Genomic DNA, 26967 nt, shown 5'->3' on the forward strand with positions numbered 1-26967 from the left:
CAAAAGCACAAGAGGAAAAAACAAAGGGACCTGGTCCTGCTCTTCAAAGGTGAACTGCTAGTCCCAGGTAGATGTTGTCTGTGTTGTTAAGTCAAGGCAGAGCAGCGATGCTGAGGGCAGCATGCAGTCTGCGGGTGCCTCTGATACGTCATAGCTGTGTTACGAGGGTGAGAGAGAAAACAAGAGCAGGCTGCTCGGAAGCTGCTCAGGTAACTTGTGTATGGTCTCAGGTGGCTCTGCAATTATTGCAGCAAGTTGTCGTTGTTGCTCAGCAGTGAAAGGAGACCGTAAATTCCCATTTACCTGTCTCCTACTGCGCTGGCTGCATGGCAGAAGCCCAAGTGAGGACGGGGGAGCACGAGATGACTGCAGCAGGGCAATGCTGTACGTCTGTTCTCTGCATCCCCTTCTGGTATTGTCCTGCAAAATGCTTCAGGACTAGGTGTGTCCAGTGAGAGATTTAATGGATAGAGGGGTGAGGAGGCTGCTTTGCCTTTTCCCTTTTTCCATTTGCCCCCCAGCACCCAGAAGGTGAAACTTACCCATGGCTGCTTCCAGAGGCACTGTCCGCTGCGAGGGGTGGCAGTGCGGGATGCTACAGTGGTTCGGGGTGGCTCTGGCTGACACCCATGCAGAGGGAGCCTGCCTAGACCGAGTGCTGATGTGCTGTGTTACGAGCGGTCAGGGATGTTGTTGGTTTGGGGAGCTCCTGCCATTTCCAGTGGGCTTGGGGACATTGATGAGGAAGAAGAGGCAGGGCAGGGAACTGCAAGAGGTGGTTGCTTCACCTGTTATGACTTAATCCACCTCCCCTTTGTAAAGCAGCATCTCTTTTCTGCTATTTAACAGCAATACACTCTCTCTCTCTCTCTCTCTCTCTTTTTTTTTTTTTTTTTTTTTTTTAATTTTAATGGGCAAGATTCCCTGATGGGGTTTTGTTTTCTGGGCAGTGCAAGGCAGAGCCATCTCTTCGTGCGGGACCAAGCCCTGGGAGGATGCAGGCAGAGGGTTTCCTTCAGGTTGTATGCACTTGAGGAGAAACGTCTTCAGCTGCATCATGGTGGTGTGGGTGCTCTCCCACCCCAGGGTGCTGTGTGTGAGGACAGGTCGGTGGGTTGGCTGCAGATCAGGTGGGACCTCGGGGGTGCCTGGGGCAGGCTGCGGCAGCACAGCACATCGAGCAGGAGAGCACCGAGGGCAGAGAAGCACTTTTCATTTGTGCTGGAAAAACTTGGGGAAAACTAACTTGGAAAAATTAATTGGTTTCTGTCAAGGCTTCTGATGTGTAAACTGTAAAGGAGATACTTATTGCAGTGGACTGTTGTCTGCCAGGTGAGATTTAGATGGGTTTTGGGGGCCTCAGGGGCTTGGGGTTTTGGTGGGGATGGTTGTTGGTTTTTTTTTTTGTTTTGGGGTTTGTTTTTTTGTTTGTTTGTTACTTGGAGCTTGAGGAGTGAATCTGCAAACATTTTCTATCAAAGCAAAGATAGGCTCTGAGAGCAGCATGTCCTGTGAGTGCCAGCGCTATGTATGGTCATGGGCTTTGCGAAATGGAGCAGTGGTGCTGCCTCCTCGCTCTTACATGGGGTGGGAGGCTTGGCTCCAGCGGGGGCAGCCCTCGAAGGCTGAAACCATGACTTGTACTTGTCACCAGAAAAGCCAACTCTCTAAACAGTGCACTTCTCACAAGATCAGTGCACGTTTCCCCCATGGTTGGTCAGGTGACTGTCTGGAAATGTTGCGTAGACTGCGGTTTATTTTTAAGAAGGGGGAGAAAATACTATTATAAGTGGAGAATAGAGATGGGGAGGAGAAGTTGGTTGGAGAGCAGGAGAAACTTAGTCAGTAGAGGTAAGGTTTAGCCAAAACCCTCCATTGCTGCCTTTGTCTCAGACCTGGAAGCCAGGCTTAGGCTTTGGATCGTGCTGGTGATTCCCAGCCGGGAAGGGGTGAGGAGATTTCTTCTGTGTGACTGCAAACTCACAGTTCATCGTGCAGCTGGGGGGAGGGGAGAGGGCAGGTTTTCCAAAGTGCTCAGTGCTGCCCAGGCTTCAGTAAGGATGGGGTTGCTGCTGCCTGGCTCTCCAGCAGCACCAGCATGGTAGTCCTTCGGGACCTTACTCCGCAGAGAGGAGCTGATGATGCTTGAAGAAGCAAAAGCAGGTTTTGTTCCAGTTGTCTTATTTTTTGGTAGTGTCTCTTCTTTCTTTTCTTTTTCCATTAAGCATGATGTCACAAATGACATCAGTCCAATAACTGCTTGTGGTTGTCATAGTCACAGCCTGTGACACCCAAACAAAGCAGCAGGAAACTGAAGCTGGCATACAAATGCTGTAATATTCATCACATTCCTTTCAGTTAATAACTACACGGTTAAGTATTTATTTTCCATTTTAAAAAAAAAAGGGGGGGGGGGTGTTACAAGCACAAACTTGAGTCGTTGAGGGGGAGGAAGCTTGTCCCCAACTCCATCTGAGCAACGCAGCTGCACTTCTCCCTCCCAGTCCTCTTCCCCCATGCCAATGTTGCTCTGGACTTCAACCACTAGACTTCCTCCTACAACCATTCCTGTCATTGTAGATCACGCGGTGATGCCACGGCATGGACAAAGGCAATGGGAGAAGTCCCACTGCCTCTAACACAAGCTGTGTCCCCAGGGAAAGCCTCCCAAGGGCTGGCAGCAAGTGCCAGCAGCAGCTGTGGGTCAGGTGGCTTTGACTGCAGGATGGCTGAGGTTGCCATTGTCGCGGTGCATGGACAGAGAGCATAGAAGGGTTTCTTCAGCATGGTTGGGAATGAGGTGTGGTTGGGGGGCAGGGTTGTTGGCAGTTTTTGTGGTTTGTTTTTTGGGTGTTGTTTTTTTGTCTGTAAAATAAGCTATTTTGTATGAGCAGCAGAGCGGGTTTGCCCTTGCAAAGTTTGATCTCTGCTCCTTTGGAGTTTTGCACAGTTGGCCTGATGGTAGGAAGGCACCTGCTGCAAGAAATAATTCCAATAATTTGAAAAAATTTTTTTACAGAAATAGATCTGATGCGAGCGCCAAATTTGTAAGACGAGCACTGGAGGTGGGTGGTCAGGGCTCGCTGGGAAGGAGGCACGTGGGGAGCTGCCGTCCTCGCGCCCCTCGCCAAAACTTCCCTAGCCCTGCACCATCCCCCTTCGTGCCCCCATGATGCTATACTGATCCCGAGCGCTCCGGCGTGGCTTCCCCGAAATATTTGGGCACGTGATTCCTGGGCTGAGCCTGGATAACCACCCAACCCTGCCTGAGCCAGGGGCAGGCAGCAAGTGCACAGAGGGCAGAGTCTGGCAGCAAGCGCTGCCCGGCTCGGGGGGCTGCGGGCTCAGGCGTTCGGTGCTGTAGCTCCCGCGGGTGCTTGCAGAGGGGTGCTCATTATATAATAGCTGGTAGTTGATTAATATGCTGTGAGTCAGTAACGCCAGGGTATTTTAGCTTTCTCTAGTTGCTATGGCAACGTTATTTTAACAAATAGCTTTTTAATATTTAATTAAAACTCAGCTTTTGGCAAGCTGGAGTAAGAGCTATTACAATTGCTACTACAAAGGGTTAGCAGTGAAGTGTATTTCAGAGCCACGTTTTTTTGGTTGATTCTCCCCCCCCCCCCAGCTGTCAGCTCCCATCCCTCCCCCCCAAAAAAAATCTAAAAAGGAAAAAAAAAAATCACTAATTCATTAGTTATGAGAAATGTATGCTTGTTCCCAAGACACTAAGCAAATGTAATGCAAATCTGCAGTTACTCGTCACAATTGAAGGTTGTCACTTCTTTAATGTATAGTGCCAAGCCAGCTCTGTAAGGACGGAGCAGTATGATAGCGTTTATTAATCGTTGCTTTGTCGCTGGCATTCCTTCTTCTACCTTTGCCTGCCGGATGAGATCATCCCCATTTTGTTTGCTTCATGTTCCCTCTGTGTCAGGTTGGATGCTTTTCCCTCACCAGCTTGTAGAGGAGGCTGGTGCTGTGTCCGGATCAGGCTCTGGACTGGTTCCTAGTCTTTTTTTAGGTAAGCTCCTCTGCTCCCTGATACCAAATGATTCTGCAGCGGAGATAAATGAACAGAGAACTCCGTCTCCAGAGAAAAATAAATATTTAACAGCTCTCTTTGTAAATACCCTTTATTTATAGAACAGTTGCAGGTTCTATCATGCTTGGTAAATGGGGATGCTTTTTATGCAAGAATTCTGCCTTGAGGGACTCAGTGGATACTTAATGTCATCTGTGATATAATAATGAAATAAATGTGTTGCTCTCGTGGGATTCCCTCCCAGCCCCCTTTTTCTGTGATTAACTTCAGTATCACACACTTTGTCTCTGTTCACATTGCATCCCTTAATATTGTACTGAAACCTTACTTGGAAGATAGCACCTTTATTTCCTGAGGGGAGGGCAAGACTGTTGAGTGTTTTGACTCATGCCAAGGGGTCTGAAATTGTATGTACCTCCATTATGTATCATCATGGTGTCTCTCAAGTCCCTGGGATTGACGTGCTTGGCCTCTTGCTCTCCCAGAGGCTGGGATGGTGCTGTTATCCTATCTTATAAATGCAGAAAGGTAGACCTGGAGAGATGGACTAGGATGTGTTTCGCCCCAGCTGCCTATGAGTTAAGCAGTTATTTTGTAGTAGCTGCCTAACCACTTCTGGGATCAATTGAGAGGCTGTGGTGTTTGCAGAGATGCTTCACCCCGCTTTAGGACAGGTGTTTGAGGTGGGTCGCAGGTGTAACCCTCAGAGCTGCCCGTCTCTCCCCAGTCACTCTGAGCTATAAATTAGGTGGGGGAAATTAGGCAAGAGAAGTGCCATCCTGCACGAAAGGTCGTCTATACACATTTAGTAACAGTGTCCCAGGCGGTAGGATGTCCTCACTCGTTATGCTGCTCTGATCTTGTAGTATGGGGTTCCCCTTCCAAAGCAGCACAGCTAATCTCTGTCACACGTTGCTCACTGATGGGTTTCCAGGATTGAACAGCGCAGAGGGAGATGCAAACCCAGTCCCCAGGCATGTAAACTGAGGTGCAAAAGATTTTCCTGAGCTCTTCTAGCAAGCTAGGAAGAGAGCTAAGTCTTTCCTTTCTGTTTGTGCTGGAGGTGTACTGTTGCAACCAAAGTTATAGTGATAGCAAACAGCACAGGTGTGTTAGGTGGTTCTTGAAAGCGTCCTTCTGAGTTGTATTCCATGCTTCTTGGTATGCTAAGTTTCTTTGGTCTCTGTTTAAACCCCTGTGGTAGCTGATGGCAGCCTCAAGGAGTCCAAGGAGCTGTGGTGGGAGCAGGGTCTCTAGGTGGATAGTGATGAGCACAGAGCAGCACATGCTCACAGTCACCTGGGTCAGCTGCTGGCTCCTGAGAGGTCTGGGAAGGAATCCTTTCTATTTCCTACCAGTAAGGAACTGAAACGTACTGCAGAAATCATATTTGTCTGGTTTCATAGCAAATGTGGGTCTCCATGAGGCTTGCAAGGCAGCAGCTGGGATGGGCTTTGCAGAAGGATGGCAGGAGGTCCCGCCGTACTGGAGGGGCAGCGTGGAGGGACAGGCGGTGACTGTTGTGGGGGAAGCTGACAAGCAGATGGATGGAGCTGGCATTGCCGGTGCAGCGGAGGTGGTGAGCGCTGCTACGTTAACGAATGTAATCAGGCAACTGCAGAGGGGCAAGGGGGACTGAGACATTTGAACTGAATACCCTGACCACAGGGAGCCTGCGGAGCCGCTTTCTGGAAGGAGGTGGGGAGGGTTTGGTGATGGTGACTAGCACAAGTAGGGGGCTGAGCAGTGATGCTTTTTGCTGTTACAGAGCGGAGGGTTAAGTAGCTGAAATGGGAACTGTGGTGAGAAGGCAGAGAAATAACATTTCTACCTGGAATTTTCATTCTGCGGCAAAATTTTGAGAAGGATACATAATAAAATGCTGCAGGGTAGTGATCCTGCTTGGCTACATGCTGGGGTATAGGAGAAATGCCCCAGGTTACGGGTGAGAGAGATGTGGCCGATAGCCAAAATACGGGCGGTAAAGCAGATGGGAGGGCAAGGAAGGTCAGGAGCACTGTCATCCCCGCGCGGAGGCAAGCAGCAGGCTGGTGGGGAGGGATGGCCATGCCAGGAGTCTGTGTGGAGCAGACCCAGCTGTGAGCGATTTGGGGAATCCCTGTTGCGTATTGCTCCCAAGTGCCATGGTGGGTGGCAGGTCTAGTTGGTCGGTTCTGCCCTGGAAAACGGTTCCTGAGGAGGGATATCAGGTTAGTCAGGAAGCAGAAAAACGTAGGAGATGAGAGCCTATATTTTTATTTGGGTAGATGTGCACTGGAGTTGTGATTTGCAAGGGGAAATAAAGGTTCCACTGCAAACGCAGATTGGTGTAAAAGAGTTTACCTGCCAGGTCCCCAGCTCAGCCTCAACTACTTGGCCTCTCTGTATGGGTGTAATATGCTATATAGATTTTCAGTTTACAGTAATTGGGGATTGGCATGTCATCTAGAGAGGCATGACATGCCTTCTGGTAGGTCTGACTTTCCCACTCCTGAGGATAAGGGTGGATCCAAGCTGGCAAAAAGCCCTGAGTGGGAACAAAGGGCACATCTCTCCAGAGCAAGTGCTCAGAGATATTGCAATAACAAGGACTCCCCAAAATGAAGCCTGAGGGCCTTTCTTCTTTTTTGTGTGTGTGTGTGTGTTTAGGATTCATGTACGCACCTTATATTGCAAGTTAGTGATCTGTCCCAAATCCCCATGTATGGTCTCTTCCCTTCACTCCCTACACTTAAAGCTAACCCAGGCTTTTCTTGCTTTCCTCTTTGCTGGTCCCAGTTGATTTAAAACACATGCTGCTACTTCCATGTCTGTCTGGTAAGCAAGAGCATGAAGGGAGGGAATAGAAAGTCAGGTGGATTGAAAGGAGAGAGATAGGAAGTGACTAAAATTGCAGTATACTTTCCTGGAGCTTCCTGTCTTCACCTGTCCCAGACCTTTCCTTCACCTTCTGCTACTGTCAGTAGTTTTTGGTAGTGTTATCTTCTCAGTGGATGGTTTCTTGCTAGGGTGTCTGCTGGAAATCAGGGTTGATATTCTGAAAGCAGTACTTGCGAATCTGGTCTCCTAACCTGGCAAATGTAACGGTGGGGTGAGTATCCCAGGCTTTGTATCATGAATAGTTTCACACAGTGCATCTGTGATATTTGAATGGGTAATGTGTGCTTAGTCCTAATTTTGCTGTTGGTGGAGTTAGGGTAGAGCATCACATAGACACTGAGCACTGTAATGGTCTCTGAGTTGTCTCAGTTTTTCACTGTCAACATTAATCATGACTCAGGTATAAACAATCTGGCATGTTTCCTGTCTGCACTTCTCCAAGCACAGTCTTCTGCTTGCACGCCTCAAACCAGACTGTAACTGCATTTGCTGTATTCTTAAATCCAGCCAGGCTTGCTACAGATGAGTCAAACCCCGCAGTGCTTGGGGTGGCTGGGTTTCAGATGCTGCCTTGAATGTGTGTAGGAAGGGCGAGGAGCAAGTGTGGCACTCGGCCTCTACTACAGGAGGAGACTTGAGCTCCAGCAGGATGGGGAATGGTCCTGCATTTATTGTTTCTAGTATTATATTTAAATATATTTTATAATTTTTATATATAATTGTCCTGGTTTCAGCTGAGATAGTTAGTTTTCTTCCTAGTAGCTGGTATAGTGCTGTGTTTTGGATTTAGGATGAAGATAGTGTTGATAACACACTGATGTTTTAGTTGTTGCTAAGTAGTGCTTACACTACGTCAAGGACTTTTCAGCTTCTCATGCTCTACCAACAAAGAAGGCTGGAGATACACAAGAAGCTGTGAGGGGGGCACAGCCAGGACAGCTGGCCAAAGGGATATTCCATACCATATGACATCATGCTCAGCATATAAACCTGGGGGAAAGCTGGCTGGGCATTGATTGGCAGGTGGTGAGCAGTTGCATTGTGCATCATTTGTTTTGCATATTCTTTTATCGTTATTATTTTCCCTTTGTTTTCTGTCCTATGAAACTGTCTTTATCTCAACCCAGGAATCTTACTTCCTTCCCCCCACCCCCACCCCCCCACCCATGTGGTACTTAGTTGCTGACTGGGGTTAAACTGTGACAGTCCTTTTGGTGCACAATGTGGGGCTTGATGGGTTGAGATAATGACAAATCTGACCAGAGCACATTAGAACAAATTTGTTATAAACATTCATTTTATTATTTTGATAGTCACTGGTCACAATGTTGATTAATTTGCTGTCAAAGTTGCTGTGTTTGTTCTCAGAGTTGGGTTATGGAACACCTTACTTGCAGTATGTGTTTCCTGTTGTGCTGTTTATCACCTCTGGGAGCTGGGTCAAGGTTATCATTTTGCTGTATTTTGTCGCACGGGCTTAGGATACGATAAAATGGCTGGTCATGAGACTAATCCGGCATTTGTACTCAGCAGTGACGTCACCTCTGTACTTCAGGAGCCATCTCTCAGAAACTATTAATAATTATACTTTTTACCTTTTCTCCTCGGAAAGGCAATTTATGGGGGAGACACATCCTTCACTTTCCCCTTCTCCTCCAGGGTAGCTACAGTAGCTCTTGAGAATTTTTAATATCCTTGGGATGTTCAAATCAGCATGTTCCTGTTGCTCCTACTCCTGAGTGTGTTTCAGGTCCTTTAAAAAGTGAAACAACTATTTCGGAATACCAAAGATCTACCCCGAGACTGGATAGTTATGAGTGACAGGGTGTGTGGGCAGTATGGGCAAGTAGCTAGGATAGTGGGCACATCTAGTGTTTTGGAACTTCACCCCTGAACAAGTTCAGAATCCTGAAAAACTAGTAAAGTATTTGGAAGAAGTGTGCTGTCACCCTGGCAACTCCAGAGAGACACAGGTCACTGCAACATGCTGGGGCCTGGCCCATGCCTACTGAGCCCTGTTCCACGCTACTCAGTACCCCCAAGGGGAAGAGAAGGTCTCTGGATCTGACAACAAAACAACAGGCGCTGCGGCTACTCCAACCCCAGTGACAGGCACTGCAGCTGAACCAGAGAACTAACCCATGCTGGTATCAGTCACCCCCTATATACTAGAAGAAATCTTGGAAGGAAAAGTCAGCTCACTTAGTAAGGAATGATGAAAAAGGAGGGACGTCACCAGAAGAGGAAGAGTCAGAACTTATAAACGAGAAAATAACCACCCATTTCCTATCCTTGAACAAGCTGTGAGATGTGTGGAAAGGTTTCAGCCGTCGTCCAGGCAAGCACATTGTCACCTGGCTGCTCTGATGCTGGGATAACAGGGCCAGTAGCCTGGAATAGGAGGATAGGGAAGCCGAGCAGCTGGGATCCCTTTCTAGGGAAGGGAGTGTTGACAAAGTGATTGGAAAAGGGGCACAAGCCCTCAGCCTCTGGAGGCGACTCCTGTCCAGTGTGAGAGAAAGGTATCCCTTTCAGGGACAGCTGTCCACCCTGCCCAGTGTCTGAGACCCCTCTCTGTGGGGTTGCTGAGGGTCGAAGAACAACAGGAGCTGACTGCCACCACAACAGTGCACCAGCGGCAATATTGCACCATCGGAGACTTCCTGATTCCCATCTGTGAGCTCATTCATTGACTGGAGAGCCAAGGAGTGACCAGCAAGACTCACCCATCCTTTAACAATCCCATATGGCCAGTGTGGAAATCTAATGGAGTGTGGAGACTAACAGTAGGCTATTGTGGCCTGAATGAAGTCACTCCACCATTGAGTGCTGCTGTGCTGGACATGCTAGAACTGCAATGCAAACTGGAGTCAAAGGCAGCCAAGAGGTATATTGCAACTGATATTGCTAATGCATATTTTTCATTCCCTTTGGCAGTGGGGTGCAGGCCAGAGTTTCCTTTCGCTTTGAGGGGTGTCCAGTACACCTGGAATCAACTGCCCCAGGGGTGGAAACACAGCCCTGCCATTTGCCATGGACTGATTCAGACTGCCCTGGAGCAGGGTGAGGCTCTGAAACACTTGTAATACATTGATGACATCATCGTCTGGGGCGACACAGCAGAAAATGTTTTTGAGAAAAGGAAGAAAATAGTCCAAATCCTTCTGAAGGATGGTTTTGCCATGAAACAAAGTAAGGTCAAGGGACCTGCACAGGACGTCCCGTTTTTAGGAGTCAAATGGGAAGATGGACGTTGTCAGATCCCAATGGATGTGATGGATGTGATTGACTAAGTAACTGCTGTGTCTTCACCAACTAGCAAAACGGAAACGCAAGTTTTTGTTAGGTGTTGTGGGTTTAGGAGAATGCATATTCCAAATTACAGTCTGATCATAAGCCCTCTCTTTCAAGTGACTCGGAAGAATGATTTCAAATGGGGCCCTGAGCAACAACAAGCCTTTGAACAGATTAAACAGGAGATAGTTCATGCGGTAGCCCTTGGGCCAGTCCGGGCAGGACCAGATGTAAAATATGTGCTCTACACCGCAGCCGGGGAGAATGGCCCTGCCTGGAGCCTCTAGCAGAAAGCACCAGGGAGACCCGAGGTCAACTCTTAGGGTTTTGGAGTCAAGAATACAGAGGATCTGAGGCCAGCTATACTCCAGCTAAGAAGGAAATATTGGCAGCATATGAAGGGGTTCAAACTGCTTCAGAAGTGGTTGGTACTGAAGCACAGCTGCTCCTGGCACCCCGACTGCCCATGCTGGGCTGGATGTTTAAGGTCCCCTCTACACATCATGTGACTGGTGCTACATGAACTAAGTGGGTGGCACTGATCACCCAACTGCTTGAATGGAAAACCCCAGTCGCCCAGGAATCTTGGAAGTGGTCATGGACTGGCCAGAAGGCAAAGGCTTTGGAATATCACCAGAGGAGGAGGTCATGTGTGCTGAAGAGGCCCCCCTGTATACAAAACTGCCAGAAAATGAGAAGCAATATGCCCTCTTCACTGATGGGTCCTGTCACCTTGTGGGAAAGCACTGGAGAGGGAAGGCTGCTGTATGGAGTCCTATATGACAAGTCACAGAAACTGCTGAAGGAGAAGGTGACTCGAGCCAGTTTGCAGAGGTAAAGGCCATCCAGCTGGCCTTAGACATCGCTGAACGGGAAAAGTGGCCAGTGCTCTATCTCTATACTGACTCCTGGATGGTGGCAAATGCCCTGTGGGGCTGGCTGCAGCAGTGGAAGCAGAACAACTGGCAGCGCAGAGGCAAACCCATCTGGGCTGTCACATTGTGGCAAGATACTGCTGCCTGGGGAGAGAACCTGGCTGTAAAGGTACGTCATGTGGATGCTCACGTCCCCAAGAGTCGGGCCACTGAAGAACATCGAAACAACCAGCAAGTGGATCAGGCTGCTAAGGTTGAAGTGGCTCAGGTGGATCTGGACTGGCAGCATAAGGGTGAATTTTTTCTAGCTTGGTGGGCCCATGACACCTCAGGCCATCAAGAAAGACATGCACCATGAGATGGGTTCATGATCAAGGAGTGGACTGGAGCATGGACAATAATGCAAAGGTTATCCATGAATGTGAAACGTACGCTGCAGTCAAACAGGCCAAGTGGTTAAAACCTCTGTGGTGTGAAGGATGGTTGCTGAAATATCAATTTGCCAGGCATATCCATATTTATTATATCACGCTCCCACAAACCTGCCAAGGCAAGTGCCATGTGCTTACAATGGTGGAATCAACCACTGGATGGCTGGAAACATATCCCGTGCCCCATGGCACCACCCAGAACACTATCCTGGTCCTGGAAAAACAAGTCCTATGGCGACACGGCACCCCAGAGAGACTTGAGTCAGGCAAAGGTTCCGAAACAACCTTACAGACACACCTGGGCCAGAGAGCGTGGTATTGAGTGAGTGTATCGTATCCCATCATGCACCAGCCTCTGGGAAAATTGCATGATACAGTGAGCTGTTAAAGACTATACTGGGAGCAATGGGTGGTGGGATGTTCAAACACTGGGATACACATTTAGCAAAGGCCACCTGCTTAGTCAACACTAGGGGATCTGCTAATCAAGCTGGCCCTGCCCAGTCAAAACTTTTACGTACGGTAGAAGGGGATAAAGTCCCTGTAGCGCACATCAAAAAAAAAAAAAAAAAAGTACTAGGGAAGACGGTCTGGGTTATTCCTGCCTTGGGCAAAGGAAAACCCATCCATGGGGGTGGGGAGTGAGCAAACAGCTCTGTGGTATTTAGCTGCCTGCCAGGTAAACCATGACAATAATAAATATATATTTAATCATAACTAATGATTAGATAATTATTATGATATACTATATAAATGCAAAGAGGAACTGTAATTTTTTTTAGCCCTTTAGTAAGGTATTCAGTGGATCCCTATCCTGGTGTGACCTTGCTTTCCAGTGGTTTTCTCTTAAATAAAAGAGCCTGCTGAATGGCCACGAACAGGCCATCCCTCTGATACTGGAGGAGTGCAGAGAAGGAGAAGCTTTCTTTTTTGATCTTGCTCTGCCAGTGTCAGTGCAAAATTTTGGAGGATGTCAGTGAGTCAGGATCGGCCCCTCTAAAAATACTCCCAAGGCACTTGGAGAAAGCACTTGTGAGTAGGTGAGAAGCAGCCCATATGTGCCTGCAGGGGAGAAGGGAGCACATCCTTAATAGGTGTTGCTTCATTATAAACATGTTCCTTTTGGTGCATGTTATCAAAAGGAAAGATAGTTCTGCAGCGATAGTGTAACATGTAGTGCTGCCTGTTGCATCATTAAGTTTTGGTCTGTTACTAAGGAAATTGTGCCACTTTTTATAAGTGAAAATCCAAAAGCACCTTACTTTGCTGACTGTGAAAACCTGAAGGGCACATTTTGTGTATGTCATGAGGATCTCTGAGCATATCTTTCCAGCTGAGTCTGGCTGAGTAATTGTGTCATTTGGATGAACTCCTGACTTCGTACATTAGCCTCGCTCTAGCCTTGACTGCTGGAGGTGGCAGTGAAATTGGAGGTATACACTGTATGGTAAAAGTGGTGTAAAGCTGGAAGAGCTTGCCACAGCGTACATCTCCTCCAGGGATCCTGGAGAAAGATTTTGTGCGTAGGAAGCAGGCAGGGCAGGCTGGGTGTTGGGTTTGCATGCCCTGGTGGCTGCCCATGGTGGTGGCACAGGCAGGCACAAGGGGACGGTGGTACACGTCTCCCTTCCCAGTGGAGAATGGCTCCAATGTGTCCTTAAGCCTGAGGCTGACCAGGCAAAAAAAAATCCTGTGCTCAGCCCGAGATGGCCTCAGCAGCATTCTGCAGTCATGGTGTATCTGGTCCACACATGGCTGTGTGCTCAGGGACATGATAAATGGAGAGGAGGGAGGTGCTGACCTCCAAACAGCTGCTGTGGTGGCAGCAGGGAAGGAAAGTGGTTTAGCTGCTCTTGGTTTTGGTAGAGGAGGAGGTGACTCCAAAAGAGCATTTGAATAGCAAAACAAGTAGCAAGGTATTTTGAGGGTTTCATAAGCTAGTTGCAAAAAATCTCACTTATAAGGGTGGGGATTTTCTGGGCTGCAGCTCTGAGCAGCATCCCCAGGTTAGGAGCCCTGTGTAGCACAGCACTTAATGGGCGATGGAGCTGTGTGATCATTCCAGTACATTGATTCGCTTCAGGCTCATGGAGGTTCAGCTCCATACCTGTCTAGGACCTCTATCTGCTCATCCACCTGTGCTCTCCTCACCCAGAGGTGCCAGGTCTGCAGGAGGGGGCTTACTGTGCCACCAGCAGTGGCTGGGGCTTCCTACTTAGCAGATATTAAAAATAAAATTTAAAAAACTAGTAGGTTTAGCTCATGAATTACCCCAGCAAGTCTCAGTCCCTGCTTTGGACTCCTGGCTTCTTCAGCGTGTTGCTTGTCTCCCAGTGAATACGTGGCTGTGTCTATCAGGTTTCTGGCCAGTCATAGATACACGTTGAAACTGCTGCTTCTCCTAAAACCCTCAGTCTATTTACTGTGCTCTGGTAAGTGTCAGTGGGACTGGGCTCAGGTGTCGTGTCCTCTTCCACGCTGCCTGAAACATACGCCTGTAAATTTAGCGGCGGTAACATCAATGTAATGAGCTCTGAGCGATGTATGGTATTGATAGCATGACAGCTGCTGGAAAATTGCAGAGTCCCTTTCCAAGACCACTTCCCAACACTCTGAGTGCTGAGGTGATGCCATACCAACCACCTGCTGGCTATCGAAAACCTCCCTTAAAACATGCTACTTTTGTGCTGCTTTCAAACCCCCAAATTTTATAAGAAGTGATGATTTCAAAATGCATTAGTTCTTGCCCCCTGCAGTGCATGTCTGTGGCCACCTCTGGGCCCAGCATAGTGTCTGCTGAGGCAGAGGCTCCCGGGGTGTGTCGAGCATTACAGTGTGCTCACGTTTTGCGTCATCGCTGCCACTGTCTAGTGCCAGCCCTGTTCTGGGGGAGAAACCACCCTGTTTTATGCAGCCCCATCAGTTCCTATCAATCATCTCACTTTGCTTTACAGGAGGCTCTAGCAGGATTAGTCTTGCTGGCACTATCTGACGCTGCTCTGCTCTTCCTCCAACACTCAGTCCTGAGATCTCAAAAATCGAGGGACAATCCCTGGTGTCACCGCTCAGGAGGCGGTGACATTTGAAAACTTCAAGTAAGTAGCTGTGCTTTAGATAGCACCTAATCTATTTGAGTGAAGGACCCAGACATCCCATTTGCTCTGGCAAGAGTAGCTGGGGCATAACGGAAAGGCCTCAGTGTGTGTCCTGGCATTTCCCTTCGCTCTTCCCACTGGTGGAAGCCTTGGCTGGGATGGCAGTGCAGACCCAGATAACATCATAGCTGGCATATTTGCTGGGGTTTATGTGCCAGTGCTGTGTCAGACACCTATATGAAATGCATAGGACTTCCTTTTCTTTTTTTTTCCCCTCAGGACACTGAAATCCTGGGGGTGCCTTTAAATTGCTTGGAGGCTCAGGTACTGGATACATCTGAAAATTAGTCTGTGGCTGCTGGATTTTATTCCAGACAATTGGAAGCTTGGGGTGGGGGGGCGAGGGCACTTTGTATTCCTGTGAGTGAATTTGGTAGATTTTTTTTTCTTATTTGGTCAAAAGGATGACTGATAGCAGTGTGCATGGATCTAGCCATGCTGGCCTGTGTGTCCTTTCCTGTGTGAGTTACTGGAGGTGACTGGTGTTCCTCTGCTGCTGCTTATGAGAGACCCCCTTCGGCAGAGGCTGGGTCCCAAACTGCTTTGTGCACCTTCAGCACAGCAGCAGTTAACTTGAGGTGAGCTGTATTTCACATGAATTCCAGGAGGGTGGTCCCCTCTTTGCAAAGGTTGATGTCATTCTGGTGGACACCACTTGCTTTTTGCCCTCTGCAGTGTAGAAGCACACTCTTGGCTTTCGTTGGACTGAAGGGATTGAACACAATTTGTCTGATGGCATGAGCTGAAATCTGTTTGGTTTAACCTTAAAACATATTTGCCTTCAAGGGGCTATTGTTAGAGGCAGTAACACTTGGTGTTGCTTGTTGTTTCTGAGCTGCTGATTGTAGAGCATCTAGCTTATTTCTCAAAATTGCTATTTTTGTCATAGTGTAAATGGTTAGTAGAGAGTTTTGGAGAGCATGAGTTGATTCATGGAGACAGCAATATTTAGCACTCCCTCCTCCCCCCCCTCCCCCCCCCCAGCAGTTTATAGCTAATAATCCTCCTGTCTCCCCTTGGAGCAGCGAAATAGTGTGTAAACTTTTTGGGACAGGGACTGGGGCCTGTTTGGATTTGTAGCACTGAAGTTGTGATTGGGAAAAGCTGTCGATCTGGGAAAACCTTCTTGCTATAAAAATCCTGCCTAGTAATCATACAGAGAAACCACTTTCCATGAATAGCTCAAAAATACTGGAGAAGGTATTGGGATTGGGATGTTTCTAGTGCTAACAGTTAAACTGTATCCTGTCTTTCTCAAATTTATGAAAAGCAGTTTTATCTGTCTCGGGACGTTTTCTTTTGTTGTTTAAACTTCCATAATTCTACATGGGAGATCTTAAAATTGGATGAGGACTGTGTGACTAAACTGAGGCATTTCTGAGTTAAGTTGTAAATTGAAGCATAAGAAAATAAAGGTTCTCTTGGCTTTTTGCATTAGTAGGATATATTCGAACCAGTGTGTTGCATGTCATTAAACATATGGTGAATTGCGTCTGACATACATGCCAAAAAGAGTCTTGAGATAATGGGACCAAAATGTTATGCAGTAACAATATTCACATAATGGAGTAATTTCCTAGGATATAATCCTCAGGGAATGTAAAATTAAATTTGAAAATGTATCCCCATTTCTGTCTTGCCCCTTGTAAAGTAAAACCACTGGAAATTGTTAAACTCTTGGTTGTTCTTACAGCAGCTTGTGAATGTTAAAATTCTTGTTGGGTCTCAAGTGCCTTTTTCGTACCTTAACTTCATCTGCCCAAGAGCAAAGTGAATCCATGCACCATCCATCTGCAACATTGCTACACCAGTGCTGCCCGTGGTGGAGATTCCCCATAGAGATATGGAAGTCTTCTGCTTTCTTCTTCAAGTCTTCAGGCCTCCTGAAACAGTTTTGGGTCACACCACTGCTGTGTGTAATGTAGTGGACAGAAAAAGATTCTCTGGGCTTGTTTTGGGTTTATAGGATATACACAGCTAAAAGGCATTGCGTGTAGCTAAGCGTATTGTGTGCAGTTAAGTGTATAGCAAATCAGTGCTGGCACAAATGGTGGTGTTCTCCAGGGATTTTTTGCACCTTAAGAGAAAGTATAATCTAGCCTAATTATGGTAACCTATCCTAAAACTGTGGTAATTAAACGTAAGAGATTGCTAAGGTTGTAGGATAGGGTTTTCTGAAAGCCAGCTTCCAAACCGCTCAGTCTTTCTCTAGTCTGTGTTTTAAACGTTGACTTCAGCTTCTAGATAACCTTCTTTAATTTCCAACGTGTTAGGCAGCTAATTCACTGGGAAATTTTATGGGCTCCAGTCTGTTTACACAGTCGTTATTGAATTAGATTAGAAAAGCACTGTGGAATTTGAAAGAAAAGCAGAATATAAATTTGTGACCTTTCTGGTTTTTGTACTCTTTCAAGGAGGAAGCCTGGAGTATCTTCATCTATGTGTAGATACAAATCACTAGCAAAAATATTGCAAAAAAATGTATTTTATCATTGCTGCCTTGGCCAACGTGCTGAGCCTTCAGAGTTGAGATGGGCATGCCTGTAAGTTGGGCTAAAAATTGGGCAGGAGCAAGGGGACGTTGCAGCTCCTGTGCACTTGGCCTGGAGCCCCTGACCAGGGCCCTGTTCATAGGGGGAAGGTGTCCCTGCGGGGTAGGATTTGGTGGCAGCAAGGCTGGCCTTTTTGCCATTTGAGCTGAATTCAGGAGGACTGTAAAAGGCTGAGGGCAAAGATGTTGCTTATTTATTCTCCTCTTCTCGCCAAGTCCTTGTAGCCCTTTGCTGCTGCCTGTTCCTTTCTCTCCCACTTTCCCTTGTCAGCAACCCAAAAACCATTTGAGGTGCAAACCCAACACCTGCTCTGTTTTCATTGTCTACCTACAAATCACCCTCCTTCCCTTCTTCCCCTCAGGAAAACCCTGCCCTATCATCCATGCACACACACACGCACAAAATAAAGTTATATCTTCACCAGGATAAATGCTGTATTAAAATCACACATGTAACATCAAAACTCTGGTTTAAGCAGGGCAGGTGGAAAATGCCCTGCTGACCTAATGCCCATTAAAAAAATAGATCTGTAGCTGGTGTCAATGGGCTGCTTTCTTCTTTTCCTTTCTTTCCTTTTCTTAACATTTCTGTGCTTTCCCTTCATAAGAACTTCAGTGCTGCGTTAAAGAGATTACAGGTGCTTTTCATCTTTACCTTCCCTCCCTGCCTCGATTTTACTTTTCCAGTAAACCTCAGGGGTTTTTGGTTTGGTTTTTTTTTTTTTTTTAATTTAAAAGCGATTGATTTATAACTCTCCTACCTACTGGGAAAGATTGACCTGCTACTGAGCATCTTCAGACAGCCCTTCTTTTGAGTCACTCGGGACTGGAAGCAAACAGAGGGCTGGTTTCAAAGGTGTTTCTTTCCTGGTCCTATTTACACCCTAAGGGAACAGCGATGGTGTGTGGTGGTTTTGAAATATGTAGTGTGTGTATATGCCTGCATCTTGAAATGGGGTTGTCCAAGGAGGAAAGATTCCACCCCCCACCCTCTTGATTTCTTACCTCAGATCTGAATGAAATTTCATTGCACTTTTTTCCCCCTCTCTCTCATAGCATGCTTTTGGTGGGTTTTTGCTGTGTGATTCTGGGGGTGGTGATGGTGTTTATGCAAACCTCAGGGAGTGCTTTGGCTCCTCTGAAATGTGAGGCATGGATCCCATCCGAAGCCCGTTTCAGGGGGTAAAATAATTTGTGGCTCTTTTCTCACGTCATTGCCCCAAATCTCTCTGTATGTCTGGGGCAGGAGATGCGAGGCAAGCAGTGGTGCTGAGTCACTATGTCAAGAGGTGAACAGAGAAGGATGCCTTTCACATCGCTCTGGTTCACTGCAAGTTCGATGGATCATGGATGGCTGTCCCGTTGTTCAGCATTTGAAGCCCTGAAAAGATATCTTGGGGCAGTCTGGAAAGGATTGGGGGTTTTTTGGGGTTGTGTTGGGTTTTATTTTTTTCCCCAGTTCCTGCCATCTGATACCAACACTAAATTGTTTCGCGTTCAAAGGAGCAAACGTGACATGCCAGGATGGCTGTTCTTCATCCTTTCTAAATGATGAATTGGAGAGCACTGAATTTCCTCAGCTGGGTCTTCTGCTTTTATGCATTCATCTGAAAACACTGACCTCAGCAGTTAGGCTGATTTGTTCCACAAAAGGAGTAAAATCTGTCTATTCTTGTTTTAATTCAGTTTTGAAAGAATAAGATATAGAATTAAAAACAAATGATGAGAAGAAAAAAAAAAAAAAGCCTTTCTTTCCTAGACCTAATATTAAGGCTCCTTTCCTCACTTGCTCATGCAACAGCTAAGACTGAGTCCCACGGACATCGCCCTTGAACTCTTTTATTCACTGCCACCTTTCATCATTAGGAAACAGCTAGAGATGCCACGTTTGAACCTTGGCAAGTGACAAAAGAGACCAGTGAAGATTTAAGGCACCAGCCCTGCTCTGAAGATGAATCAAACATGGGGTGACCCCTCCTGTCTCATCTCTCCCGTCCCTTCTTGCCTGAGGGTGATTTGGATGCAGTTAACTGATGTGAACTGCCAGTATTTGGAGAGGAGGGGTTTGGGAGCCGATTTCAGCAGCCGGATCCAATTTCTCAGCAGTGTTGTATGCAACTGGGCTGGGTTTCATCATATTTGCTTTATTTTAATAAGTGTTACAAGAGGACTGCTCAATGACTGAGTGAGGATTTTCCATGAGAGGCTCTGCAGCCTTTTCACGCTCCCTGGCTGTCTTCCCTCCTCTTGCAGTACCACGCACGGGATAACTTTTGCTTTAGAAATGAACTTTTTCAAAAGGAGAGCAGAGGTCCATGACCTGCATGAGCAGGAAAGGATTTTAAGGGTTTCCTGTTTGTTCTCTGTCCCCTCTGATTTTTACCCTTTAATTTACTGTTGTGAGGCCACAGGAGATACCAGGGGAATTGAGTGCATTGGGTCATATCGGGCCCAATTCCTCCCCAAGCCAGAAGCAGCCCTCCTCCACAAGGACTGCCTCTATCAGGATTATTTCTGAAGGTCACACAGATCAGGAGCTATGTGAACGGTTTGTCTGGTTTCTTCTTCCCGAGCTTCCTTCACCCCCTGAATATTTTGGAGGGAGTGGAGAAAGCAAAAGGCATTGGAGCAGAAGCCAATTGCTTCCACGAGACAAAGAAATTGTGAAGAGAAGAGGAACTTTGGGGAGAAAAGACAAAAGTAATTCCAAGAATACATTTTTTTCCTCTTGGGTTCCTGTTTCAGGTGTGGAACATGCAGTAAGTCTTGATCTAGTTCCCTGAATATCAAAAAAGTCTTGAGAAAGGAGTTGCTTCAAGAAATGTTCATGAGGAAGCATTTCCCTGTCAGAAGGCAGCTGATCTGCTGGAACTGAAGCTCTTCACATAAATGTGTATTTTACCATTCTTTTGTCAGGAAAGATGCCTGAAGCCCAAGCCACATTTGAGAGAGGTGATGGCTGATGAATGCTCCTCTGAGATGTGGTCTCAGGTCTCTGCCATCCCCAACTTTATCCATGGGACTATTGTCTCTCCTCTTTCCCCCCTTATTTGGATTTTGGGATTGGGTGACTTCAAATAATAGCACTAGCTCTTGCTGTGGAACGTGGTTTTTCCTAAACCTCAGAAACTATTGTGCAACTAAACTTTCACATAAAGCCTCAGGAGAAATAACTCTGGAGCGCTCCAGTCTGGGTAATTGTAGTGCTTAAGGCAAAGTCTTGCAGGTGATAAGACAGGGAGGGAATGCTGCTGGGAAGGGGGGACGGGGGGAAATCCTTGGGAGCTAGCTTGTGTGTCAGCTTTCAATCCCAAGTAGTTAGCAAAGGGTTTAACTACATGGCTAGGTTGAAGAATAGCCAAAGACGAGACGTGCCTGGAGGTCCTGGCTCCCAGATGTCCAGGGATGCTGAATTTCTAAAGTATTGTCTAAGGGGGCGGGATGGATGTGGGGGTGGGCAGGCATGTTTTGGAGGAAGACTTGTGGTTGCAGAGAGAAGTTTTTGAGTTGTGTTTAACTGCTGCAGCAGCAATGGCAGGTTGGTCCTAGCAGAATATCAGGTACAACATCCAGCAATGGCTATCAGAGGCAGTGAGGGAGCTTGCGAGCACCCTGCCTGCCTGCCCTCCACACCAGCCAGGCTGCCTGCGGCAGTGGCAAGCCCAGCGTGGTTGTCCTGCTAGTACTGGCAGTGACGCAGGCTTCTGCCTGTCCTCCAAAAGGAGATATTCCTCAGCAAGCACCCTGCTGTTGCATATAGAGACTATCTGAGAGCATGGCCCAGTTGCCTTAATTCCACTCCCTTCTGCTGCAGAGAGCGATTTTTGGGCCTACAAGAGTGTAATTTTCTGTGCTGTTTGGGAAACAAAATATGTTGACTGTGCTTTGCAAAGCAAGCAAGCCAACCAACCTGCAAATGACCAAGCAGCTGGTTAACAGTTGGAGCTAAGACACATTTCAGCAGTGAGGCTGTAGAAGTCTTGCCTTTCCCTGATGTCTTCTGTTCCCCAGGGTAGCAGGATTGCCAGGCTGGAGACAACAGCTGGAGCTTTTCAGGAGGCCCTTTCCCTACCCTCCTTCATCATGCAGCAAAGTCCATGTAGAAAAGCAGGCTCAGTGCTGGTGGGTTGCCATGGAAAGAGCTGCCACATCGCACTGAGTTCATAATGGGGTGTTCGGTGGTTGTTCCTTTATGAGAGAGAAATTTTCACAAACATTATAAAACCAGGAGATGAGCTAAATTAACACGGGCTGGTCACAAAATCAGTGGCTCTTGAAATTATATCACTAAGGAATTTTTTTTCTCCTTCCCTTGGAAGGAGTGTGCATTTGTTTTGGCAAATACTGAATGCTAATGTCACGCTAGATTTTGATGACTGGTTGGTTGGAGACTGTTTTGCAACGCAGAGGAGAAAGGGGGAAGGAGGAGGGTTTGCTGGAGCGGGTGGGAGTGAGCATATGCCCTGGGCATGCTGCTGCAGACCTGGTCCTGGCCGTTTCTGTGCCTCTCATGCTCTGTGGCCCTGGTTTGCAGGGTTATTAATGTACTGTGTCAGAGGAGATTTGAACCTCTTGTAAAGCTTGGCTCTAAGAGCACTTGGGCTTGAGTGGAGGTGATTTCTGAGCCCGTGCCATACAGTTGATCACAAATTTGGGGGCTTTCCTGGCACTAACACTTCATTCCTGAACGTTCTCTCTGGTGGTTATGCTCAGGGCTTTGCAGGATTTCCAGCTCCGTTTGGCTGAGGGGCAGCACAGGCTGCCCAAATGATGGGGATTTTTTCAGAAACAATGAGGCTTAACACTTCTGTACCACCTTCCCTCTGCGGAAGCCCGCACAGTTGTAGGTATGGGTAGAAAGAGCTTAATGCTTTCCTTCCACCTTCCCTTTGGCCTTTCTGGAAAAAAAACAGCAAGAATCCATGAGACCAGCAGAGCTCTGGAATTCATAGCGAGAGGGGGAGGTGGGTTGGAGAGGGAACATGAATCTTATGAAATAAGAGGAAAACTGAACTAATGAGGCTTAGGGGATGTTACAAACTTAAGCTGGGGTCTTGCTTTCCTTCTGGTCACCTAGACAGCAGTGAGAGCGGCCACCTTCTGAGTTGAGTTGTGGTTTTCTGCTTCTACCTTCCTGCTTCATGGTATTGTGTTTTACTCATTGTGGTGTAATCTTTTTGGAGAGTAGCTGTTCCATTATTCAGGGGTTTTTTTGCTTTTGGGGGGATACCAATTATATATAAGAAACTCTTCAAAAATAATTTCTTCAGATACTTTTTAATGGAGCAAAATTGCCCAATAGATTCCTGACATATCAAAAGACAACAAGAAATAATCAATTGACCTCGTGAGAGGCAATGAAGATGCACTCCCTCAGGGACATGTTTCTCGTGTGTATAAAACAGCCTTTGCTTTTTCAAGCGAGACCCCCACCTACTCACCAGAAATGGAGAGGAAACCCAGTTTCAAAAAAAACAAAACAAAACAAAAAAAAACCCTGATTTAGAAAAATACCCTTCAGTGAAAAACTGTTTTAAGGAGCAGTTCTCTTCCTTTTCTGCATTTCTCAAGTATTGCTCAAGCGTTATTGTTACAGTTTGTTCATCTGGACGTGCTATGAAGTAGCCCTGGGGGGGAATCCAGGCGCTAGGGAGACAAAGAGGCCGATGCCTGCGATGACTCTGGCACGGGAGGAGACAGTAGGAGGCAACCGCCATGTGTACTTTGTCATGCTTTAAGGTGTTCTGACGGTAAACGCTTCCACTGGTAAGAAATAAATGAATGGGAGGTTTTTCCAATTCCTTTTTTTGTTTGTTTTCCTTGGCAGTTTATTCTTCAGCATAGTAATAATCTGTCTGGGTGAAACATGGGCCCTCTGCGGTTTGGGAGCAGAAGGGGCATTCCAGGCGGATGCCAAAGCATCCAAGCTTCGGATGGTCCAGATCAAGCTCAGTTTTGGAAGTAGGAACTGGTTTGTTCTGCATCCCTTGACATTTAAAATGAAAAGTGGAAGAAACAAAATGTGTCCTCCTTTGTGGCATGCTTTCTGGCAAAAGTCTGCAAAGGCGTGGATTGTGCTAGTCTGATCATATTTACAAGTGTGTCAATTACTATTATTTTTTAATACATAATTAGGTCTTAAGAAACTTCATTTACTTCCAAAGGTCCTTTTCCCTCCCTTCCACTGCATGTTTCCAAAAGAAGCACTGTTTCTTTTGAACTGGGTTATTAGATAATTTGTGAATGATCCAGTAACAGTCCCCTCTTTGTATCTCCTGGGTGAAATTAAAGTGCAGACACATTTGCATCCCACTCTTTTCCAGCAGCATCATGTTAGGGTGCTCACCCTCTGTCCCCTGCCCGCCATATTGGCATCCTTTCCCAGAGCTCCTGGGTGCTGGCAGCTCGTATCCTGGCTTGGGGACCCCCATTGAAAGGGCCAGCTGAGGGAAAGGTGGGACAGGCAGTGCCTCAGAACTGCTATGCTGAAATAACACAGTTAAGATAATGTTTTTATCACAACACACAGAGGCTGGCAGATTAAACACAGATGGGGAAATGTGGCACAAAGGAATTATGTGCTGTTAGATCAGATCTATCTGCCAAGTTTCTGGCTTCTTGAGGACAAGAATATACCTGGAAGTTGGAGAGCCTTCTATTCAGGTGGTCTTGTAGTACCCATCCAGGTAGCAAAAGTCCTGCAAAGAGACTGAGGGCAGAGCTCCGGCAGTCCCTCAGACCCATCTGTGCTGCAAGTCAGGTTAGAGTTTGCAGGAATTAATCCCCAAAAAAGTAGTGACTGCTCCCCTCTGTCTCCTCCATCCTGTGGTACTTGACATGGGAAGAAAGATTTCATGTCGGGGAGGGGGATGGTGTTTGGTTTGTGGCTTGCAGTCGTCAGGGAGTGTTTCTAACCCAGCTATGGAAACCCAACTCTGTGTGACAAGGGGGAAGGATTGCATTGTGCGCCCAACTTCTGGCATGAACAAAGGTCCTTTGTGGCTGTGCCAAATTCTCCCAACAGCAAAAGTGTTACTGTGCACAGAGGGCAGCGGCTCTGCCCTGTGACAAATCGCAGCAGCAGCAGCGGGTGCTGCAGGGAGGAAGAGGAAGCTCGTTAGGTCCTGTGATCCCCAGGGGCAAAATGCGTGTGTTTGCCATCCCTAATAAGCACCTGTAGGGACACTTAATAAACTGTACACACCTACCTGAAGTCTCGGTGTACTGCGTGGCAAGGCAGGCCTTTTCCCCATAAGCAAGCACAGTTTTGGAAGGTTTCCTAATTCTGTGTGTTTTGGTTTTTGTTTGTTTGTTGTTCAGTTGTCTCTTATGTTGGGGGTGGTTTTTTGTTTTGTTTGGGGGTTTTGTTTTTTGGGGGAGTGAGTTTGTCTGTTTGTTTTGAAGAATTGTATGTATAATCTGTGATTATCCTAAAGAAGATAAATATTTGATTGGGAGCATATTTATTGGATGACAGAAGAAATTAGAACAGTGGTACAGAGTAGGAGTGTGCTACTTGGTGAATAACTTCAGCTCCAAACAACTATTCATTTTGAGCTTCAGATGGTGTAGACATCTGGAACATCAGTGATGCTTCAGCTGGCTTCTAGTTTCTGGTGACAGACAATAGTTGGTGGCTTTTGGTCTTGTATTATATGTCTTAAATGCCCGGTACACTGGGGGAAGTGTTTTGTGACCTGCGGTGAAGGGGATGCGTGCAGATGTTTCAAAAGATCTTGCTGGACTTGCTATTTGTTGTCTCTTTGCCTCTTCTGCTGAACATGTAGTAGGTCTTCTGTCACAGTTTGTAATACCATCCTAAAACAAAGTGGTTTGTATGGGCATGAGGTCTAGGCACTTAGTAAGAGAAGGAGAGATAATTAAATAGGCTTTGAAAACAAAGTGCTCAGATAAAATTTGAAGCCAGTAAGAGGAAAATGACGTGTGGAGGTGATCTAAGTGGGAATTGCAGGAGGTGAAGTGCAGCAGATATAATGAAACAACTTCAGCGGGCACAGCATGTGATTAGGGTGATGGGAAACAGAGTAGCTAAGCATCTTTAGAGGGTCACGTTTTCAGTATTTGACCTCAGAGCTGACCGAGGAACTGATGAAGGGATAATGTGATGCATGCTAGGAATGCTCAGTTTGTATTATCAACAGCAGCAGAAAATATGCCCTTGACTGAAAAAGGTGTGGCTCAACTCTTCCTGGGCCTCCAGAGACAGAGAGAAGAGTGCAAGAATATTGATGGTGCCCACAGACTTTGGATGAGATGTGGTTGTCATGAGAAGGTCTTCATCACATGAGAATGCTCACTACAGTACTAGGTTTTCCCAAAATCTAGGCAAACAAAAAAAAAAAAAGGGAAGGGGAGAGTTTTTTCTTGAACTGTAGCATTGAAGGAAAGGAAGACCAGGAGGAATTGGTGGAGCTTTGCTAGTGATGTGTTTTGCTGCAGCTGCAGAGGAAGGTAACTTTTAGCTTGTGTTAGGACAGAGGGAGGTTTGGCATCGTCAGAAGCAGACGGGCTTCTCTGCTGCGTACGTGCACCTGGCCTGATGAGTGATTTCTGACGGAAGGCAGAGTTCAGACCTTTGATCTTCAGACTTTTGCTTCCTCCCATGAGCCTGCTGGTGAGTGAGAGTTGTGGTGGTTTTGTGACTTCAGTGCTTGTTTGCTGGGACCTAATCTAAGAGTACCAGCTCATTTTGTAGGGGCCGTTAAATATTTTCAACTCAGGAGCCAAGAGGATAACCTGAATTTACTGGAGGATGGAGCAGTAGCCTCTAGCACAGAAAACCTGGATGTGGTTTCCAGCACTGCTGAAGACCTTGGGTAAGGCATGATTTTTTAACTGTCACTACCCCGTCCCTTTTGGTAGCAGCAAGCTATAAATTGACTTGGCCACTTAAGGAAGCCTCAGCCACACTCTCTTCATGCCTTAATTGACCATCTGAGCAATGGGGATAATAGCAGTGCCTTAATTCTCAGGCCTGCAGTGACGGTAGGTGCCTTAACAGCTCTAAAGGCTCCAACTACTGGGCCCAGTGGGATCCTCTGATCACTGTAGGTCATTAACCATCTAAGGCAGACTTCTACATGAAGGGAAAGGACCCAGAAAAGGTACCTGTTTTACATAGTCAGTGGAAGTTACGTCATTGCTTTTAGAGAAGAAAAGCCTCCAGATGTGGAACTACGTTTTTCATGGTCTGATGAAAGGCCACTTTTGAAACAGTCTTTCCTTTAAACAATTAGAGCAGAACAACATTTTGTGTAAAATGTGACAAGATGAGAGTGACTGTTATCTACACCAAGACATTTGCAAAGCCCATTTGCAGAACCAAATCCACTCGTCACCAGGGCCAGAGGGAGACGAGGTCAGGCCGGTGCAAAGCACTGCTTAAGCAAGTCCTACTCCTAGCACCTCATTCTTAACCAGCAGCAGCCGCCTTTCCTGCCTGCCTGGACAGGAGACATGGCCTGCTGATCTTGTACACCCAATTTTTGTCTTAGTCTTAGTTGGGAGAGCAGGCACCAGCTACGGTTGGGGGGAAACTGCATCAGGTTTGAGGACGGAGGTGTATTTTCCTAGCAGTACAGGAATTCCTCTGTATCACAGAGGAAAAGAGATAAAGGTTGGGCAACACACATGCATCACCTGCCAGCAGTTTAAGGTCATTCATCTGAATTTGGCTAGTGAGCGGGGAACCCAACCTGGCCACGGGCACTGGCAG

At 46.9% G+C, this 26967-nt stretch overlaps 1 protein-coding gene across 5 annotated transcripts in view; it reads left to right on the top strand.

Annotated features, from left to right (window-relative positions):
* Nucleotides 1–26967, top strand: part of ZHX2 (zinc fingers and homeoboxes 2) — an 84580-nt gene that overhangs the window by 33476 nt on the left and 24137 nt on the right. For 2 of the 5 annotated variants that reach the window (XM_075085713.1, XM_075085715.1), the window contains one exon: nt 14480–14620. The exons of the other annotated variants lie outside the window; for them this stretch is intronic. The gene's annotated coding sequence lies outside the window, so the exon portion shown is untranslated. The remainder of the gene's footprint in view (nt 1–14479; nt 14621–26967) is intronic. 5 annotated transcript variants of the gene reach the window in all.

The sequence above is a fragment of the Phalacrocorax aristotelis genome, chromosome 2, assembly GCF_949628215.1.
Source record: "Phalacrocorax aristotelis chromosome 2, bGulAri2.1, whole genome shotgun sequence".
Classification (NCBI taxonomy): domain Eukaryota; kingdom Metazoa; phylum Chordata; class Aves; order Suliformes; family Phalacrocoracidae; genus Phalacrocorax; species Phalacrocorax aristotelis.